The 23,426-nt window shown below is 37.3% G+C and overlaps 1 pseudogene; it reads left to right on the top strand.

The window, feature by feature from the left end:
* The first annotated feature begins 9,861 nt into the window (after positions 1 to 9,861).
* On the top strand, positions 9,862 to 20,984 carry LOC129242096 (jerky protein homolog-like; annotated as a pseudogene).
* The last annotated feature ends 2,442 nt before the right edge of the window (positions 20,985 to 23,426 follow it).

Here is a 23,426-nt window from a genome sequence, read left to right as displayed (position 1 = left end):
TCTCAAAATGACCATCTGAATGTCCACTATTGAAAGCCGTCTGGCCCATTGAGAAATTCAATATGGCGTCCAAATTATGGCGTCTAAGCTGACTAAAAATTAGAGTTTATTTAAAATCTTGTGTGCTCCTAAGAAAACCAGGAGCAATGAAAAAAAAGTAATACTGATTCTTTAGTTTCTTAGGGTCGCAGATTACGATTTCGGAAGCAGATTTCCAAAATTCAAAATGGCGGTACCAATATAGCGGCCGAAAATATTAATTAATTTATTTCGATTTGTTTAAAATGTATTTCTAAGGGGTTTTTGGGGTCGCTGATTACGAATCTGAAGTCAGATTTTTTAAATTCAAAATGCCGGATCCAATATGGCGGTCAAAAATAAAAAAATTATTTCGATTTTTTTGATACCTGTTTTAAAAGGGGTTTTGGGGTCGCTGATTACGATTCTGGAGTCATATTTCAAGAATTCAAAATAGCGGATCAAATATGGCGGCCAAAAATAAATAACGTTATAAAATAAAAAAAAAAAAAAAAAAAAATAAAAAAAAAAATAAAATTGGTGGTCCCAAAATTTGTTTTTATTTCATTGCTGTAATTGTACGTGTATGTTGCAGCGATAACGTGCTATTTGGGTCTTTTGTAGCTGTGTTCTTGACAAACATTTATTCCATTTACTCTCACAGTGTATTTCAAGGTGCTTCAATTTCACTTTATGTGATTTTATTTTGTTTTTTCAATCTAAAGAAGGAAGGTCGTTTTCTTCTTATTGACTTAGCAGATAAAATTGGTGGTCCCAAAATTTGTTTTTATTTCATTTTTTATTTTATTTTATTTTTTTTTATTTTTTTTTTTTATTTTTTTTTTTTTATTTTATAACGTTATTTATTTTTGGCCGCCATATTGGATCCGCCACTTTGAATTCTTGAAATATGACTCCAGAATCGCAATCAGCGACCCCAAAAACTCTTTTAAAACAGGTTTCAAAAAAATCGAAATAATTTTTTTATTTTTGACCGCCATATTGGATCCGCTATTTTGAATTTTAAAAATCTGACTTCAGATTCGTAATCAGCGACCCCAAAAACCCCTTAGAAATACATTTTAAACAAATCAAAATAAATTAATATTTTCGGCCGCCATATTGGAACCGCCATTTTGAATTTTGGAAATCTGCTTCCGAAATCGTAATCTGCGACCCTAAGAACATAAAGAATCAGTATTACTTTTTTTTCATTGCTCCTGGTTTTCTTAGGAGCACACAAGATTTTAAATAAACTCTAATTTTTAGTCAGCTTAGACGCCATAATTTGGACGCCATATTGAATTTCTCAATGGGCCAGACGGCTTTCAATAGCGGACATTCAGACGATCATTTTGAGACCTTGGACTTCAAAATCGGTCCCATAGAATTTTGGACCGGCTAGTGTACCGGTTGACGTGGAACGTCCCATATGTATAACTTACGCTTCCTTTATTAGGTGTTTGGCCGAGTTTCTGCTTTACCTAGTTTGTAATGTGCGCTTCGATGATGCCCTGTCTCCGAACGGCAGATGGTTTTTAAGAGAATTGCTCAATCAAATAAGAATGAGCCTTTAAAATGCGTACTGAACCTAAAGTAGTTAATTTGTGCAAGAGTTATTCCCCTAAACCAAATATGCAAATTTAGGTATCGCTCAGGATAGACATATAAACGAAATTTGCTTTTTATATTTCTGGCCAATATCAGTTGTTGTGGCAGAAAATTTCGATGCTGTGCGGGAAATGATTGTGAAATTGAGGCATCCTTGAATATCAATAAGATTTTAGCTGATTACTTTGTGGTAAAAAAAGATGGCAAACATCTCCTCGCGGGGCTCTCAGAGGCGGAAGTGTTGCTCTTTGAGGACAACTCGGCGCGTTGGACGTCCCCTACAGGACAGGGTTGAGTGGCGTGGGTGAAATGGCCCCTGCGCTACGTGGAGGAGGGCAACATCCCAGAAGCAGTACGCCAACTGATGGAGCAGCAGCCAACTTCCTGTCCTACCCCATGGAGTTTCGATGGCCAAGCGGGACCAATACCGCTACAGAGCAGGATGGAAAAGAACTGTACCTGCACCTGCCCCAGAACAAGGAAGCGGGAAACAAATAGCTGAGCCCGCACCCGCTGCTAAGCCGAGAAATTGGCAGATCACCGCGCAAGCACCCAGTGCTAAGAGGCAGAGAGCACATCCACTGCCTCCTTCAGTATGCCCCAGGGACCGGCGGCCCCGCTGATTGATAATGAACAGCAGACAAACTATTCGGATGCTGTAAAAGGTATCCGCTTGGCAGTGCTGTCCAAGAACTATACTGCGGAGACGCTAGGGCACGAAGACATACCTGTGCTTCAGGATGCCATAATGGATGAGGTGTTTAAAGGATGGACTCACCCGCTAGCCTAAATACGGATGAACGGTGGCTAGTGCATCAAATTAAGAAAAATACAAATACAAAATATTTTTTGATGAATAAAATTTACCAAAAAGCATTAATAATTGTCGGCTGCGAAGATATTTGGAAGAACTAGCCAACCTCAAGCAAAAGTTCAAAGAAAAGCAAAATATGGGCGGTCAAACAGTTATCAAAGCGAATTCGGCTCATTTAGAGCCGATTAAAATCCACAAATTGCGAAGAAATTAACACTGTAGAGTACCTCCACTTCACTTCCAAATATTCCTAATACTCCAACTCAAATTAAGTAAACCACTTCAATTCACTCCACTTTCAATTTCAGTGACATAATTCTTTCATTTCAATTTACTCCACTTTAACGACACAATTCTTTTCCAATTTCAATAACATAAACTCTTTGCCCTTTTCTTTGAAACCCGAAACATAAGTAAACACATGGCACACACCAAATGCACTTTTTGTCACACGATACCCCACTCCAAAGCAAAGCCATAACTCATTGTGAAGTAGGTTAACCTAAACAAAATTTAAGTCAACCTAAGCAGAATTTTAATTGTATGGTATTTTAAGTGTTTACAATTTTGTTATTGATTTTTACTTGCAACAAATGTTTGATTGTAATTATGTATATTGATAACAAGGCAAAAGGAAAGTATAAAAATAAAGCCATTCTATCAGAAGTCAGCTCAGTCAGCTCTAGCAGCTCACACAGCTCACTCCTAATAGTTGGAAGGCAGTCGTTTGCCCTAACTCTAAAAATCTTCTTTTATTTTTAAAGGAATCTTTAGTCGGCAGGTTTGCCCTAAAGCTCTTCCGTGAATTAGTAATTCTTTTATTTCGATGATCCTGTTTCGCTCATTTACATGACGATCTCTGATACTAATCACTATAAGTACACTACTTTACATGTACATTACAACACAAAGTATGGCCCGAATATATGAGTCCCTTAAAACCAATGGTGGTGGCTATACATTTTTCTGAGTATATTGCGTATTATTAATATTATAAGCTCATATGGCTTAATATTAAAGCTCAATGCAATTTGTTATAGCGGTCACGCTTCTATTAAACTGACTGTATGACTACGTTTCTCTCGACGGCGCTACTTGTATGCACGACAACCATGCCGCAGTATAGCTTTATTTTGAAATGCGACCGCTGAAGCCGAATGGCCAAAATAAAGAAAAGATATTTTCTAATAGCGGTTGCCCGTCGACAGGCAATGTCAAACCTCCGTGTGTATTTTTCCCATGAAAAAGCTTCGCATAAAAAACCATTTGCCGTTAAGACTCGGCTTAAAACTGTAGGTCCCTCCATTTGTGGAAAAAATCTCAAATAGGAGGAGGAGCTCGGTAAAGCGCCCAAAATGGGCGTAAATGCCAATTATATATATATATACATATATTCTATGATCTGCTTGTATATTTACATTATTAATGTCTGTTGTTGTGCAATTTCCGCACCAAATGTCCAACTCATTATCCGACATCAGCTTGTTCGCTGACTGAGCAACAGTTCAACTTAAGTTTGCTAATGAATCGATATATACCAATGCACATATTTTTTCAATGAAGCGTGCACACAAAGAGCCTTCCAACCAGATTGTGCAAACCATAATTACAATTTGCTATGCAATTAATAAGCGTGATGACAATGGCGCTTTGCTTTAGCCTCCCCTTCTAACTTCCGACAGTGTCATCACCGACTCGATGTTGGATCGTAATGACATCTCAATCAATGCAGTCCACAGACATAAAAACCAAAACCACAAATCTTGTCAGCATAATTATGCCACCATAAGCGCTATTAAAATCCCACCCTCATCTCACCTGAAACACTGTAATTTGAAGTTTGTCACAGCGCCGCCACCAATTGCTCGAGCGAAGGTGCCTATTTAAAAACCATTGCAGAATAAAAGTAATGCAAACTTCATTTTATTGCCTACAAAGTTTTCGCTTTCGCATTCGCCAAGTGAAGTTTCCCCTTGGTTGGTATTTTCTATCATACAAATATACATTATATATACTGTGCATAGTATAAAATTGCCGCTGCAAATTTGTGGGTGCTCTTGTTCTAAGTGCACCATTGTTGCATGCAACGGCACTCGAAGCATAATTGCTCTTTGTTTTTGTTTTTGTTTCCTTCTTTTTTCTCTTGCTTGCAATTTTCCTCTTTATGCGCCTCAATTTTTCGTTGTACTCAGTTCATTCATCCATTTTTGTTTTCATATGCTCGTTTTCAATACGAAATTCAGTTCCTCCTATACTGTTGTAACAAACCAAAAATGACACCAACAACTGCAGATACAGCAAGAACAACTACATAGTCAACAACTGCTAACCGTCAGTAATGAAACCACATGAAAACATAAGATCAACGGAATTATACCCATGCGCCAAAGAGGTTGTTGTTATTGGTGGCATAGGTTCTAAAGTGCAACTCCCCAGAGATTGCATTCGCTATTTAGTTAGGGTGGTATGGGGGTCACGCTTCAACAAATTCTACTGAAGTGCAATTTTTTCACTTTTACTCATAAGTACATACCTGCATATGCATATTATTTCTGAGAAGTTTTTTATAAAAAATATTTTTTTTTACTCATAACAACGAACAATGTTATCTCCCCAAGACTCTATACTAGAGGCTCGAGGGCTCTAGAATATATACGGACATTTATATATATACATACATATATACGTAAGTAAATACAACTGCACACAAAACGTTGTTACCTCTGGCTTCTGTTTGATTTTTTTCGTCTCGCTTTCCACCTTTTCATTGGTTTTCGCTGTCGTTATTGTTGTTTTTGCTACTTAATTGCGAAGTATTTGCGTTGCAATTCTTTCATCATTATGGTGGATATGTATATGCAAAAAATTAAAACCACATAGTCACATCAGCAGCAATAAGTAAAATAACTACAGCAAAAGACGTAGCCGTACACTGAAAAATGTCTAAAATTCGTATCTCCGACAGTCGTCGACGGCGAATAATTGCAATTTTTTGCTTTAGCCAAGCGCCAGTGCGTTCCGCTCCGCCCACCGTACCGCCTTTCACTCTCCACTTCAGTGCCCATTGCTACTGTAATTAAAACAGTTTTTTTATTCTTTTCAATTCCATTTATGAACAATGTAGCGAAGTAAAGCAAAAAAAAGATACTGAAAATATTTTGCATTTTGCTTTTTCCAATGAATATTGTCTAAGGAATTTTATGCATACAACTTATTATACTCTACGTATGTACAAATGCATAAGTATGAAAGTATGTTTGTAGAAAATCATTAAAAATACTTTTAGTAACTTGGTTCAATTTCAATTTAATTTGTAGCTCTTAACGTTCTAATAGCAGATTCCAATTACAAGCTGGCTAAGTTATTGAAGTGGGGATGATAAATATAACATTTGCTGGCAGAATACCAACGTGGTGAGGTGAGGTTGAGTAGATATTGTGCAGAAAAGCAGGTACTACTAAGTAGCTCAACTTCTGCATTTGTTCTGAAATTAAAAGATGCCGACTTGCTCTAAAATGTGCATAATCACAGGTCATATTAACACTCCGAATTAGCTTATTTAAAGGCTGAGTCATAACTTGTAATATCAGGCGGATGTATGGAGATTTAGTTTTAAAAAGTGGGCATGATTTTTATGCTATATCAATAATGTTTCTATTGGATACATATGAGGATTTGAGCAATACGTAAACCGAGTTTGGGCGAGTTTTGTTAGGATGTGAGCGAGTTACGCGCATTTCTCCAAAAGAGGGCGTGGTACGACAAAATTTTTCTAGCGTGATATTTCTTTTCTTGAGTTCATCATTTCTCACAAATGACAGTATTTTTCTTCGTTTATGACAGATGTATCAGTTTTTTTTTTTAATTTACGTTATATTGGCGGGCACCGTAGCCGAATGCGATGATGCGCGACTACCATTCAGGGTATGTAGGTTCGAATCTCTGTGTATTAAACACCAAAATGAAGAAAAGGTTTTTTCTAATAGCGGTCGCCCTCGGCAAGCAATGACAAACCTTCGAATGTATTTCTGCCATGCAAAAGGACCTCATGAAAAATATCTGTCGTTCGGAGTCGGCTTAAAATGTGGGTTCCAACACTTATGGAACAACAACAAGACGTATGCCATAAATTGGAGGAAGAGCTCGGCCAAATGTAGTAAATTTCATTCACATAGATACATGTTTGCTCGAGCTACGGTGCGCACTGGTGGACAGACACACGGCTCCTCTCATCATTTTAAGCATTTCGGTATTTAAATATCTATATCTCTCTCAGTTCCTCCTCCTCTTTATCCTGTTTCACACAACCGTTATGTGAACAATTATATTTCTGACCTAACAATGGATAAAGGAATTTTGGTGGTTGACAACGGTTTTATTGTTTTACAAAATATTATCCATGATGATTAATACACATATTCAAACTTTGAATCCAGTCTCGTTTCCAATACATTTTTTAAAATATGTGCGATCCAACGCGAACATACTTTTTCCCCCACAAGGTGATAATCAAAAATCTTATTGGTGCTCGCATTTGGATGGCCTTCCCGTATTTCGTCAGTGAACAAGCTGCTGCTACGATAATATTCATTGTGTATGTTTTTACGATGCTAAAAGATGGTACTTGCTCGCCGTATGATCATTTCAGTTTATCGATTGATTCTTGTTTTGTTAATCTATGTCAAAAATTGTGAAAAATAATCGCACGAAAATGTTCACGGTTTAATTCTAATTTTTTCCGATATGAATTTTTAAAGGCGCTAATATGACTCACACATCAAAATGTTCTTAGTGCGTTTGTGGTAAAATATGTCAAACTTTTCAATGCTAAATTAAATTATCATTTTGAACTAAAACAATTACGTCTGCATATTTTTTTTTTTTTTCAGTACCATTCAAAAATTAATATTTTGACTCGGATTTATTTCGTATGGTACGCACAGACTACCGGTGGGGCGATTATTTTCACCGTCACAACGTCAAAGTTATCGGCGACTACCAGCCGAATGGGTGGATGCGTGACTCCCATTCGGAATTCGGAAAGCATGGGTTCGAATCTCTGTGAAATACCAAAATGAAGTTTTTCTAATAGCGATCGTCCTTCGGCAGGCAATGGCAAACCTCCGCCTGTATTTCTGTCATAAAAAAATGTATCGGAGTCGGCTTAAAACTGTAAGTCCCTCCATTTCTGGAACAACATCAAGACACACGCCACAAATAGGAGGAGCAGCTATACAGTTCACTAGACAGGGCCAGTTTACTGGGGCGGGAGCCTTGCTGAATCTTTTGGGAATAATGAATATCCTTGCACGAGTTAGTAGCTCCGTAGTTTATTAATTTGACTGCCTTCAATTATCCAGAAAATGGCTCAGATGTCAAAAAAAGCCTATTAATAAAATCAAGGTTAGTACCCGCTCGAACATTTTCATGCATGAGTCTGTCTAAAAGATATCAAAATATAATTGCAATGCTCAGCAGTTTTCTCAGTACCCTCATGGGCGCGAAAGCTTTTCCTATAACCTTCGATTTGTGCAACAAATGGGCTTTGATTTGACGAATTGTCGGTCTGTGCTTATTTCTTGTACAGTTTTTTAAGATTTAGTTGATATAGAAGTAAGTATAATTTGTTCATGAATTATCCTTAATGATTCAAAGTGTGACATGTATTCATATTCCTAAATCAGGTGCTCCCATATGCCCCACGGACTCGATCAGCCGCACCTCTTTCTGAACATTTGAACTAAACGTGAATGTCACAGGAAGGAGCACTAAATATCGATATGTGAGTAGAGAGTCATACACACATACACATACATATCTTCCTACTAATTTGTATCACTCAAGTTCGCCAGTAGATTCTTTAAAATATTCTTTATTGCCGTTAGTATGAATTATTTGCAACTTTGTAGTACATTTCGCTTTATTTTATTGCTGTGTTAATTTTATCTTTCATCTTCGGTTGCATCATTTTTATTGCATACTTTAGTATCGGGATATTTTATAACAGTCTTGCTGCTCTTATGTCTCCTTCGATAGGAACAAACCAAAATGTCAACAACCATTTTTGGTAAGATACAATAAAAATGCCGTTATTGATGCAACCACATTAACAATCAGTACTACATATCTAAAATAACTACAAATAAAAAAATACATTTCCAGCGACACCAACAACCCAACAGCCGCTGGGTGACGACGACTTTTTGAGATGCACTTGATGACGTGTTGCGATGACTGGCAGCACCGACGCCTACGGCTACGACAGCGGCAGACTTTTGAAAAATGTATACAAGCACAAATCGATGCCCACATGATGAAAGGCAGACAGACGAACGCGCACAAGCATTGTGCATCCACGCGTTGCTAACCGACACAGAACGACATGAGTGCGGCAGCAAGGCAGCCATCGATATGACGGCCAGCTGGGCAATCGGCTCCACTCTGAGGTAATGGACTGAATACAATAGCTTTTATTGTTGCATGAGTGTTGTTGTACATCAAACATTCCTTCTTTGGCACGACAGCTGATGGGTTGAAGCGGATGATTCGTTTGTTGGATGACAACAACACGATACGCTATTGCATTGATTCTAAAAATCTCGAGAGACTGCGCACCTACATGACAACGGACACAAGAAACTCAGCCATGTGTATGCATGTACATGTGTGCATTTAAAGATGTGAATTTTGAGAGTTAGTGGATCCAACGGCACACGTCCAATTTGGGAAGGACGAAATAGCGCGCGGACCAAAAAGACTATCAAATTAAAAAGTATTTAGCATAATATTAATATTTTTCAGTCACATCATCAACATGAAACATTAAACTTCTTTGTACACATGTATTATATATATCTATGTATGTAGGTAAGCTCACTTAAGGGGCAAAATGACAAAAGCTCGGAACGGCACTTAATATCCACAAAAGGAACAGTATGGCCTTTTAGGTGTGAACGGCAATAAGCTCCTACCTATAAAAGGCAATGTGTGAGTACTTAAGACGAGAACCTTTGGTGCTGTTGTGAATTTTGGACACCTACTTGACCTCTGCGGAAATGTATAAAATTTCTAGCAAAATACAAGAGTTGTTATAAAACATTTCTACTAATTGTATTTCATCATACAGGGCACGCTCGATAACGTGAACGCTCTAAAGCGTGAACACCACAAAACGTGAACAGACATTTTTGTGCATTGACTACTCTAAAACGTGTACAAACTCAAAAATCTCTATAACATGAACAATAAACGTTACAATTATTTGAATGTAGTTCACATTGACCTCAAGTAATTCTGAAATTCCCAAATGGAGAGAGCTTTTTATCGTTGTTTTATCCGAATGCGAGATAAAAACTGGCCAGTAAATGCTCTAATGTTGAAAGAAAAGGCAAAAACACTGCATGCAAAATGTAAAGAAAATGAAGCAAACTTCTTCGTTAGTGCTGGATGGATCCAAGGATTCAAGATGAGGTACGGTATTCGTCTTCTTAAAATATCAGGCGAAAAACTGTCTTCGCAACCTCAGCTAGTGGATCCGTTTAAAGAAAAACTTAAAACTAAAATGGCCGAATTGGAGTTGTGCAACGATCAGTTATACAGTGCTGATAAGTCGGGGTTATCCTGGAGACTTTTGCCAAAGAAAACGTACGCGTCAAGTTTGGAGAAGGGAGCCCCAGGGGTAAAGTCCGAGAAGCAGCGAATCACGTTCTTATGCTGTTCAAACGCCATTGGATCCCACAAGCTTAAGCTTTTGGTAATTGGAAAGGCGAAGAATCCACGCTGCTTCAAAAACTTTCAGAGTCCCACCGACTATAACAGCTCGAAATCCGCCTGGATTACGTCGGCTATTTTCAAGCAATGGTTTCATGAGTCATTTGTTTCACAAGTGAATATTTCTTTTAAGTTTTGTCCAATTTTTGAGGTTAACTGATTGTTTTTTAAGGTTACATCCTTTTTAAAGGAGAAAGCCTTACCAATTAAAGCTCGCCTCCTAATTGACAACGCTCCTTCTCACCCAAATGAAGCTGAACTGACAACTGAGAATTGCCAAATTTCGGCAATGTTTATCCCAACGTTACTGCCCTCATTCAACCGATGGATCAGAATGCAATAAAAATCACTAAGTTGCATTACAGAAACAGCCTTCTAGCTTCAATAGCAGCGACAAAGTCTGATTTGCTCGAGACGTTGAAAAAAATTAACTTAAAAACAGCTACAAATCTTTTGGATGCGGCTTGGTTTCGTGTTGTTGAAGCAACATTAGCTAAGTGCTGGAACAGTATTTTAAATTTTGCGGTAAACAATGATGATCCCGAAGATAATGTTCCGTTGGCGGTTTTAATAGAAAAATGGGAAGCTCAACTTCGCACCTTGATGAGCAACACCGTCGATCTCCTTAGTAGTTTAAATCCTGTGGTTCGTTCGTGTTTGCAGATATGCTCAAAGATGTGTATGTGGGTTATTGAAAAAACTTTTCACTAAAAATTTCAGATTGAATTCACGTTACCAGCCATTCATGAATGGAACGAAGATATCGAGGAGGGCAATGCAGATGACGATCATCAACAAGAGGACGAATCCGATGATGACAGCGTATCATGACTGAAGCAGTCGAAATTTTCAACAAGGCGTTAATATGGGCTGGTCAAGAAGGCGTCGATCAAAATGATATGAGTGTGCTAAGACGGTTAAGGGGGAAAGCTGTGCTTCAAGTTTTAGAAAAACACAAGATACAAAAAATATGACTGATTTTTTTAAATAAAACCATCGTATGACTTAATTTTCAATTAATATGTAACGAAAACAAGAATAAAATGTGTATTTAAATGTGAAAAAATATATATACTTAGTCTTTTTGGACATTCCAAAACGTGAACACTTTTGTTAACGGGAACTGCCTTGGTTTGAATTAGTTCACGTTATCGAACGTGCGCTGTATTTGGGTTCAGAGGGCAGGTTTCTATTGGTGTATTTACATTTTTAACACGGAACCTTTTTTTAAGAAATCAAAAAACCATGACGGACGAGTAATATAATATTAAATAAGAATAACTTTGAAGGAATATATTTTTTAGCCCCGCCTTCGAATATATAGGTGTTGCTCATATGTACCCGCAAAAATCGAATTTTGTCGGACAGTGTTACAAAGATTCAATTGCAATGTAATCGGCATAAGCATAAGTACCAGACAGATGAATTAACCTTCATTGAACACCATTTTTTTGAAAGGAAAACACTTCAAAGATTGTGGACAAGAAACTTCGGAGAATATGCTCATCGCTCATGTTTAATTGTAACGAAGTGTTCGGAGCAGTGTAACCATATTCAGCTTCTTGCGAAGCGGCATCTAAAGAGACAGGATGCTTAAAAACGCTGGCTTAGCGACTATGTATGGAAGAATTTCGTTTCTATGTACATCCCAACAAATAGGCTGCAACTTGCAACGAAGCGTTGGAACAAAGAAAATAGCCAAAGGGCAAAATGCAATAGATTTATTTGTAAAGGTTATGGGTATCGGATAAAAAATTTACCAAACAAAAAAGCAAGCGCAAGAATATACGAGGGATGCCTTTTATATTTTGCGCCCAAAAATGAGAACACAGTGAAATAATAATGAAAATTGATTACTTGTTTTTCAAAATACTCTCCTTGGAAATCAATACACTTCAGAATTCGTTTGAATAAATTTTCAAAGCACTTTTGCCACTCAGCAGTGAAAACCTCCAAAATAGCTTCTTCACAAATCATCAGGTGCCAAATCAGGGCTGTAAGACGGATGACCCATTAATTCGATATTTTGAGTGCTCAAAAACTCCTGCAAAAACCTATACTGGAGAGCTCGCATTGTATTGGTGAAAGATGATTAATCTTCGGCGGTTGATTTTCCTTAATTACCCGCAAACAAATGGTTATGTACTCAAACCGTTTAAGCTTCTCTAGGCTGAGGTTACCATTTTCTTTGAGGTGTTTCTTCTGCGTACAATTGTTGTTGGCTTACGCCCGACTTAGTACACCCATACTGTCGATTGCGTTTTGTTTCCGGCTCATAAGCATAGATCCAACATTTTTCACCTGTCACTGATATCATAGACGCGCTTTGGACCACCGCGACAAAATTTCTTTGCTATTTTTTTACACCAATAGAGATGAGACCTTTTTCGGACTATTGTCAAATCTTCTTCACAACCAAATGTTCGAACAATATTGAATATACGAGTATGCTGGTTCCTCTAATGCCCAATGATGCTTCTATCTCGCGATCTGTCACATGACGATCTTGCGTAATCAGTTGACGCATTGCATCGTTCGTTTTTGAAACAACAACTTTATTGGGCGGGCTTCAGGAAATTCATCCTGCAATAAACGACGGCAACCTTGGGACTCTTTATACCAGCTTTTCAAAGTGGCTAAGTGTGGTGTCTCAACGTCAAAAGTCGAAGTAAATTGATCAATGCACTCCTGTCTTGATAATCCATGTCGAAAATCGTAATAAATCATCACCCGAAATTTATCGCGAGTTAATTACATCTTTTGGCAAGATGAACTTTTCAACTCACTGAAAAAAGAACAAATAAAGTTCGTAAATAAAAATTTTGTAAAGGGTGATCAATTTAGACGTATCGGATTTGAAATTTAAATAAAACAGCGTAAATTCATATTGATTGCGCAATCTTTATTATTTTTGTGTAGAACCATTCATGGCATTTATTTTTTAAAGATAATCCTTTTCAAATGTTGGCCGCAACTGTGCCGTAATTCGGCTATTCGTAAACCCCAACTTTTAATGACTCAGTGGAAGACTTCGGTCGGAATCTCGTTAATAACTTTAGTAATGTTGGCTTCCAATACCTCAATCGAAGCTGGTTTATCTACAAAGCATTTAGACTTTACATACCCCCATAAATAAAGGTCCAAAGGTGTGATATCACATTTTTCACAGAGCAAATACTGTGTGTTGACACAAAGCGTTCAACCGAAGGTTGCTTTATAATGTCCTCCGCGGTGTCAGTATGAAGGTATTCCAAAATTATGTCCAAAATTGGGATGCCAACGACCAATTGTTGAAAAGCTCATTTGTGTGCAACTATTTTTAAATTTTGTACAATCGATAGAAGTCAATCAAGTCGAATAGAAGTCAACGTCCACTTCATCCGGAAGGTATATGGAGACTACTAGCACTTCCACAGATCGTTTTGGTATGATTTCCATAGCCACAATTTTAAATTTCCTGTCATTTGAGTCTTAAGTTTCTTGAAAAAGTTTTTTCTCATGAATATTTTTGGGCTCTTAGTTTTTAAAGTGTACCAGAAGTATGGACGTAAAATAACTATACTTTCAGATCAAACTGCCATGATTCCCATATACCATAAACAGTTTTTGTATTGAAGTCTATACAAAGAAACGAACAGCTGTGTAGCAGATACATATGTGTACAGTTATGTATTTGCAAACCCAATTAAGAAACAAAACTTCGATAAGTTAAAGTCCTGTTTATGAATTCATTTAAATGACTCTATAATGAAGTGGAAGTGTTAAGCGTGTCAATAATTCGACTGCTTACTTTTTATTATTTATCAGCTTATTATCATTCTCTCTTTCTTTTGTTTTTGCGCGTATTCATGTGGAAACGAGGCTGATTCAAAACAAAAAGGGATGCACGTGGAAAAAATACTTCGATGTTGTTTTCGAAATGATGTTTCAGTGTATTTTGATATGTCTTACAAAAGCATCAATTATTTTGAAGCAACTAGTCAAACACGTAAACATTTTCTTATAGTTAAAAATATACTTATAGGCAACGGAAATCAGAGTGCTAAGACTATACTTATTTTGGCTTAGCAGAGATCCTGCGTGTTTAGCATTGAGAATTCGCCACAATTGTCGGGCGATTTTGAAGATGAGTTCGTTACGCCATCTTTCATTTGCTGCTCTTAAAATTTTATCTAAAACTATAAAGTACTCGTATAAAATGACTTGAGTGAAATGAATCAGCTATCGCGTTAAGAGATGTGCAGCATTTCATGGCTACCTTAGAATTTGTCAACTGCTTATAAAGGGTTTTATCGCCACCTGGCTATCAGTGAAAATGTATAGGTAGATATCAACTCCACATATCGCATCACACTGTACCAGTGTCACGGCGTTTATTATTGCCATCAGTTCAACCTGAAAGAAACTGTAGTATTCGGAAAGTCGAAGAAGATCTCAAGATGTTCGAAATATACTGAATCCTACCGTAAGTTCTTTAACAAGTTAAGTCTGTTATAGATATGTATGAAATTATAATCATTTTTTTAATGAAGGTATTTTATTTAACCATGTAAATATTAAAAACCAAAATTTTTAAATTTTTTCGAAATGGTCACCATTTGCTTTTACACAATCCTTCAAACAATTACGCCACCGAAGAAAGCACTATGAGTCTAATTTTCTTTAAGCGCGTTGTCAAAGGATGACTAGTTGAGCGAAGGAAGGCTTTCATGTGGAGATCATCTCTAATTAGTCTTGACATGGATCTGGTCGATACATTCATTTGCCTGAACATGATTTTCTGATTTCTATAGGGATTCCTGCGATTTCTTTCTCGAACACCTTTTATGACTGCACTGGTTCGAACCAGGCGAAGACGACCACATCTTCTTCTGACTGTCACTTCAGACGTTTGGGAAAAACGATTGATCGTGCGGTAAGCAAACGTTCTCGAAATATTTAGTTATTTTAACAATTCGTAAATCTCCCCACTCCTCTGTTAACAAGCGAAATTTTCCGCGAAACTGCGTATAATTTATGAACGAAAGCAATGCATACGAACGAAAGCAAAAATGACGGAACTTTTTTCTGCGAATCGTCACAGAATTTATGGCAAGACTAATTATTTTATCATAAAAAATTAGGTATTTTTATAATTAGATACTTTTATATAAAAAATTAATAGGTATTTTTGTAATTAAATATTTTTGCATAAAAATTTAGGTATTTTTATAAATGTTAATTTGAAATTGCCTGCGTAATTATGTATACAGTTATTTCCAGTATAAGTCATATATGTACATTGAAAGAAAAATATAAGAAAATGATTTAAGAATCGAAAATAATAAAATGTATAATGAAGTCCAATCTGTGTGCGAGAATATTCTAAAAAAAAAAACAATGAATACATTAACAGACTCCCCATTGCATAGGTGAGTAACAGTTAGCAGTCCAAGTGTGTGAGTGCATCGTTATGATTTTCCTTTCAATTCAGACACCCCTAGAAAGCAGCAGCTCAAGACAAAACCCATTTTATGCCACGTTGCGAAAGCAAAGAAACACTTTACTCATTCCCATTTAGTTACTTAACAACAAGCAACCATATATGAGTAAGTCAACAGTACGTACATGTACACAACGTATGTGGGTATGTATAGATATGAGTATGCAACAAAAGAACATGGTTTGCGTATGTTCATATATATACAGTTTGTATGGGCCTCAGCTGAGCCATTCAAGTTTCCGGGTAAGGATAATACGAGCAATATCATTGTCGTCGCTATTGCTGTTGTTATTGCTGCGGGTGATTGCTGCAGGTTCTATTTGTCATACAAAGCAAACGATGTCGATGATATCCTATGTATGGATGCATTTTTATGAGTTTCGGTAGAAGTGTTGTTGCAAATCAGAATTTCGTTCGGCTGTTTGCATATCATCATTTGCAATATAATGGAGCGAAATGCTGAATATGACATTCCGGCTGTCGCTTGTCGACCGGGGGGTCACCATGGACGTACATATATGGTACACATACACGTGTGTGGGATTCCTTGCAGGAAATTTCAAACTAAGAAGTATTTAGTAGAAAGGTCATTTGAAGAAGAGGCAATATTGGCTTACATTAATAACAATTGAGCTTCAAAAAAATACGAAATTGCAATATAAATTGTATAATCAGGTTAAGTGACCAAGAAGACTACAAAGTTGACCAAGAAGACTTTGTGGTCTTGTTGATACGTTTTTGAGGTGGCTTATTTAAGTATAAAGTGAGTCATCTACTTCAAAATAATAGCCAACTTGCCGCCGCATACACATGACAAGTGCAACTGCCGATTTTTTTTAATTGTAACTTAGTTCGTTATCCGGTTTAAGCAAATTAGGAAACAAAAATGATATCATAGCGAGCTACAATTCTGGGTAACTGACCCAATTAAAAACGGCTTCGGCATATTACTTTCACTTTCGGGATGAACGTTTACAACTCTTCTTTTGTATAGCGACCAACTTAACTCAAAGAAGTTTCTTTATAATTTTTTGTATTATCAACTTTTTCTTCCACGAACTTTTGCGAACGAATTTTTCTGATTTTAAATTTATTTGTTCCACGCAAATAAATAAATTAGGTACAATCCATTTAAAAATATATTTCTAACCAGATGCCCTCCCAAAAGTCTAAATATTAATATTGAATAAACTGCGTTTTGAAGTTTAATTTCTTTTAAAATAAACTAGGATTAAGTGCAAAAAAATGGTATGAAGTACAGAATTCACGGCTTTTGTATACAAATATTACAATATATAAGTTTGAACGTATATATGTATATCATAAGAGAGAGCAACAGTATTAATTTTTCTTCGACTACTAAGTTTACACAACAACATAAAATTCAAAGATTTTGTACTAAAATATGAGAGAATCCAACGTAATGTAACTGCATTGCAGTCTGCGCCGTTAAATTTCAATAACGGAATAACAACTAACGCAAGGTCGCATTTACCATACTAGAATTCATGGCATAAAAATATACTGTACATATATTGCAAATATTTTTTCGCTGGTATATATGCACAATATATATCGTGCATAACTGGTACTTACATCCTTTTTCCTCCTATTTGTGGCGGGCGTCTTGATATTGTTCCATAAATGGCGGAATCTGCAATTTTAACCCGACTCGGAGCGGCAGATATTTTTTATGAGAATCTACGTTCTCTGAATAACGAGTGGTAGTCACACCCCAACCCATTCGGCCACGTTTAGTACTTTTACTTTTTCGAATTATTTTGGTAGCCACTTTTTAAGTTTATGGCAACCTTAATTGAAATTTACACATCGGTTTTTGCTACAGGGTACTTTTGATATGCTCATAGGTAAGCATTTACTTACTGTATGGTAGTAGATCAAGTAGTCCTCCCACTTGCGCAGATTCTACTCATTTTGGATTTATACTAGTCGCAATTGATTATTCCAGGCTTTTCATATAATTTTTATTAATTAATCACCATTTACACCAAAGTGTAATGATATTAGCGTTTTTTTTAAGCATTGGAGTATTCGATACAAATATCGTTTTAGAAAATCAGGGAAGTTGCACATCCCAAGACGCTTAGACTATGTTTCAATAAATCGATTAGCAAAGCAATTAAGCAATTAAATCATGCCATTGAGTCTGGTGTTCACACACATATAATTTAGCTTACACAATTAATATTTAACAGTTTTGTTTTTGTTTATGAAAAATTCGGTGGGAAGAAAACGGGGAAAACTTAACTTTAGAAGAAATTTTATTAGAGTATAACAGATATATTGAAATTTCCTTTGTACAAAAAAAATAAGTGTAACCTGCTAATTCAAGCGGCCGCCGCAGCCAGGGTCCTTGTATGACTACGATTCGGAATTCGGAGAGAACGTAGATTCGAATCTCAGGGATCCACCAAAATGAAGAAAAAGTTTTTTCTAATAGCGGTCGCCGCTCGACAGGCAATGGCAAACCTCTGAGTGTGTTCCGCATAAAAAATATCAACCGTTCGGAGTCGGCTTAAAACTGTATGTCCCTCCTTGTGTGGAACAACGAAAAAAGCACACCACAAATAGGGGGAGGCGCCCGGCCAAATACTTAAAAAGGGTGTAATCGCCAATTATATACAAGGTGTGTTCAAAAAGTATCGCGAATTTTGAATTTTCGCAGGTTACGTATATTCGAATTTCGATTTTTTTGTGTCGATATGTTGGTACTCATGTCTCTCACTCAGGTCGACGAGTTCGGCCATTTTGAATATTCAGTTAGTTGTTGACAGCTGCTATGCTTGCACGTGTTTCGGCTCGTCTTCGATGTTTACCTATTCAAAAAGATGGATCAAAGAACTTGTATCAAATTTTATGTGAAAAACGAAATTAAGTGCGCGGATGCATTACGAATGTTGACTGTGTCATACGGAGGAGCTACTTTGGACCAAAGCAACGTTTATCGGTGGTACAAAATGTTCTCAGAAGGCCGAGAAGATGTGAGCGACGAAAAGCGTGCCGGACCCCCGAATTACCGTTAGAGAAGTTGCTGAGGGCCTAGGTATATCGATTGCCTCGTGCCATTCGATTTTCTTCAATGATTTGGGCATGAGACGGGTCGCGCAGAATTCGTACCAAAACTGCTCAATTTCGACCAAAAGTAGCATCGCATGAACATTGCTAAAGAGATGTTGGACTCTGTTCGCGATGACCCAAATTTGCTCCAGAGGGTCATAACTGGTGACGAATTGTGGGTTTATGGTTATGACGTGGAAATCAAAGCTCAATCGTCTCAATGAAAGCTGCCGCACGAACCAAGACCGAAAAAAGCGCGCCACGTTCGGTCGAATGTAAAAGTTTTGCTTACCGTTTTCTTCGATTGTTGGGGTGTTGTGCATCATCAGTTCTTACCACAGGGTAAAGCGGTCAATAAGGAATATTACCTGCAAGTTATGCGCAATTGGCGCAAAGCAATCCGCCAGAAACGCCCGGATTTGTGGAAGAACAAAAATTGGCACACACATTGTTGATTTTGCGCGACTTTTTCCCCAAAAACAACACACTAATGATGCCACAGCCACCGTATTCCCCAGATCTGGCTCCCTCATTCGAGCCAAGTATGCAGCCAGTTGCGCCTTTGTTTTTCATTTAATTTGCTGAGCAGATCGCTGAATCTCTCAAAGGGCTTATGAAATGTTGAACATACAGCGCACACTGCGGGCCTAGTACAAGGTAGACGACTGAGCGGTCGCATCGCATCATCAATATCTCGTCATAAGGCTTAATAATTTGTGCCGAAAGTTGTTTAGCCATTTTACATTTATTTATAAGCAAAAGCACACTCAGCCAGTCGTCAAAAAATGCCCACCTGATTCCAAAACGCTGTTTTATGTAACATGGTTGCAAAGAGTCTAAAAAAAGTAGTATAAAATTTCTCAACAAAAAAGCTGTATTATATTAAAAATATTTGTTATTGCAAATCCTTCGAGTCAAAGGTATTGTTTTGATTTTTTTTCGATATTCTATTATTTTTAATGTTACCATAAAAATTCTAATTTTTTGTCAAGCCAAAAGACCAAGCACTCAAATTATTAGACACTTAGGAGCCTGTCAATTACATGTAATTTTGTACCACACAGATGTTCGTTAAGAAAACTTATGAGCTCACCCAAAAGCTCCAGTAATACTCACTCAATCCTTAATAGACTTACATTTTCAGCAAGCCGATGGTCTGTTATAGTAGTAAAAATCAAAAAACAAAACCAAATGTCGTAAGCGATAGGCGGTTTAATGAGGATCGACAAGCGCACAAAGAAACACTCTCTAAAAGTCAAGTTTTTCTTAATAGGCGCTGTTACCTTTTAGTGTCATAAAACTTTTAATGGCGGAACCAATCTAAAGATCCCATAATTACATTGAACTTATACCGAAAACACGCCATTTCAAAGGATGCACATGGGTCCTTCCAGGGCACTTTTGTAGTTTTGCTCTGAAAAAGTAATATCTAATTCCGACCAGTTCGAGGTGAGTTAAGGTTTGCTTAGATTGTACAAATTTTAACTATGAGGTATATATGTGCATATGTATGCGCATATATCTATATTTGTATTGTACTCATGCATATGTGCTTGTAATTTTTTCATTGTTGCAAGCACAAGCGAGCATTCAAGTGCTTGCACGTTTTGCTGGGGCAGTCATCAAAAAATATGAAAATTCTGCAATTTTCTTGTCTTGAACAACACTTGCATTCGCTTGTTCACATATGTAGACACATATGTATATGTATGTACATATGTGTAGGTGTGTATGCATTACATCTGCAAATATGACTCGAAGGCGCATTTTTGGGGTTGCTGTCAGTGCCACAACTTATGAAAAGCCTGCCACATTCTTGGCCGAAACACCCCTGTTTGCATAAGCCACTGAACGTATGTGTGTACACACATTAAAAATATATGAAACGATAAATAGAAAAATGAAAGAAAATACTTGTAAAGTAAAAATGAGAATAAAACATAAATTGCACATGTCCTTACATGAATTGAAAACAAAAGGATGTGCCCATTATGATGCCATTCCCATTCACCATTGCACCATCGCAATTATAATACCACCATTACCATCTCTGCCATTGCCACTGCCAGTGCCAGTGCTGGACGCGCTTGCTTAGCGCACAGTGGGAATGGTCACCATCACATTTATTTGCGATTCCGCGTTGTTGTTGCGCTGGCGGGCGTTAAGGACAATAGCGGTGCTGGTGGTAGTTCCACTTTGGCGCACACGTGATGCCAAATGTGAAATTGATTACACACACATGTGCAATTACATGCATAATACGTTTGTATGAATGTGTGTGTGTGTGTCACTTTGCACTTGGCAGAGTGTAGGTGCACTCCTCGCTTTCAGCTTAAGTGGTTGCAAACACATTTATTGTGTTGCTCCTTAAAATAAATGTGCATGTGTGAGCGCTTGCATATGTGTGTGTCTGGCTACGAAAACCATTTTTTAGCATAATGGACTTGCAAAAATGTAAATTATATGAGAACACCAATCCCATTCAAAACAACCCTTTCGCAACACTTGAGTATGCGCTTCATGCTGCGCATATCATTATGTTGCAACAATAAAAATTGCAATAGAAAAATAATTTCCTTTTCATTTGCAGATGAGTACGTTTCTTGTAAGAAGCAAAAACAAAAACTAAAAAAACGCAGAACTTTAATAAACGCGTATGTACGAGTATGTGGGCATTAGCAGCAAGCGGAGCAGTTGTAGCAGAGCTACTCCAGCCGCTGCCGCCTATTTACTTACAAATTGCTTACAAGTGTATATTTTTAGCCTCTTGAGTGCTCCAAACAAGCGGACAACAGGTGCCACAAATGTGATCTTCACTCGCTTACTTCGGCACGACAACTTATCCACTATTAGCCCTTTTCGCGTTGTGTAGGCATTTATTTATTGTCCTGCAACACGCTTCATAGACATGTCCAACCTATTCGCAATTGTTTATTAAAAATGCTATTCTTGTATTGCTTTTAGAACATCCTGCACCTTGCTTTTGCCTATTCCAGCATATGTATGAATCTCAATTCTCTATCATCTGCTTTTGCTCGAATGTTCTGTCGGGAACCAACCATTCTTCCATTTTACATATGCCATAAAATATGCATCCCCACATACATATGTAAATATACACAAGTAGGTATAATTTTGTAATTGCCCGCCAGCAAAATATTGAGGCAGATCCGTCAAGAACTAGTTTCCAACCAATCTTTGAGAAGCTGACTACGAATTCTGATTCAGTTAAGTAATATGTCTGCTAAGTTCTTATGTGGCTTTTATACAATACATTAAGGTCATTGTAGAAAACATACATGTAACACTGTGCAACACCAAAAAAAATCCTAAAGTAGGTCAAGAAATAACATTTGGCATACAACATTTGTAAAGTTTAATTTGGACAATTTTTTTAGAAAGGGTATGAATTCGGCGAACGTCGGTTCGAATCTCCGTGCATGAAAACCAAAATGAGGAAAACGTTTTTTCTAATAGCGGTCGCTCTCGGCAGGCAATGGCAAACCTACGAGTGTATTTCTGCCATAAAAAAGTTCCTCAAAAAAATATTAAATGTTCGGAGTCGGCTTAAAGCTGTAGATCCCCCTATTTGTGGAATAACGTAAAGGCGCACACCACAAATAGGAGGAGGGGAGCGGCCAAACACCTAATTGAAGTGTACAAGCCAATTTGTTCCCTTCTGAAGTTGAGTCGGCATACGAAATAGCAAGATCCTTAGGTACAAGATGTAAAATAATTATTTTCCAAAATGTCAAGTACAAAGGCGGTTTTGGCGGTTTCATCTTCCTCCCTACAGAACCTGCAAGTTCCATTGGAGTAAAGTCCGGTGTTGGTAAGATGATAATTCAATTCCTATTAGAATTCCTGTGATGATTCTAAAATTATTATTATTTATTTCCATATAATCTTTAAATCGGTGTAGATTAAAGCTACCTACCATTGATTTTGATTGCGATAGATTTCCAGTCCCAGTAGGATCTTCCTTGTCTTTCCTCCACTTTCTGAATGAAGAAGAAGAAGTTAACCTTTCCTGGGGCGCAAACTAGCTCTGGGTCTATAAATACGGAGGCCGCCCTTTTCCTGGCTCATTCTACCATTTCATTTCCAGTAATTACTATGTACTATGGAACCTAAACGATACATACCTGGGTTTTTTTTGGCCAAAAATATTCAGCTTATCAAGATATTCCTTCACCAGTTTTTATGTATGCTGGAAAGAGTTGAGAGCCTTAATTGCTGTCTGGCTATCAGTAAGGATATCTGTTTTTATAGTTGGGTTCAAGGTTAAGCGAGCGCATCCTTTTATTGTGTATACATCCGCTTGAAATATACTTTCATTCACAATTATTCTTGCCTAGCGGTGCCGAGTATCTTTTCCCCAATATATCTTCTTCTGGATTGTTTTGTAGGTTTTAAATAACCCTTAAGAAGTATTTTTCTTGCCAAGTTCAGTCTTGAAGCGTTTAGCAAAATTGAACGGCGTTAGCTTCATGTCCCATTGAATTAAGATCTCAAGGGTTAGTTCAGCAAGAATATCAAATTTCCTGCGCTGTGATGATGAACGACTGTCCCAATAGTAGCATTGATTGTACCTAGGATACCCCTGTCGTTTGGGATCGGATATGAATCTGAAGAGTTCTAGAAGAAAAAAAT

This window comes from Anastrepha obliqua, chromosome 3, assembly GCF_027943255.1.
Source record: "Anastrepha obliqua isolate idAnaObli1 chromosome 3, idAnaObli1_1.0, whole genome shotgun sequence".
Taxonomy (NCBI): Eukaryota; Metazoa; Arthropoda; class Insecta; order Diptera; family Tephritidae; genus Anastrepha; species Anastrepha obliqua.
This window is presented reverse-complemented; position numbering and strand designations above follow the sequence as displayed.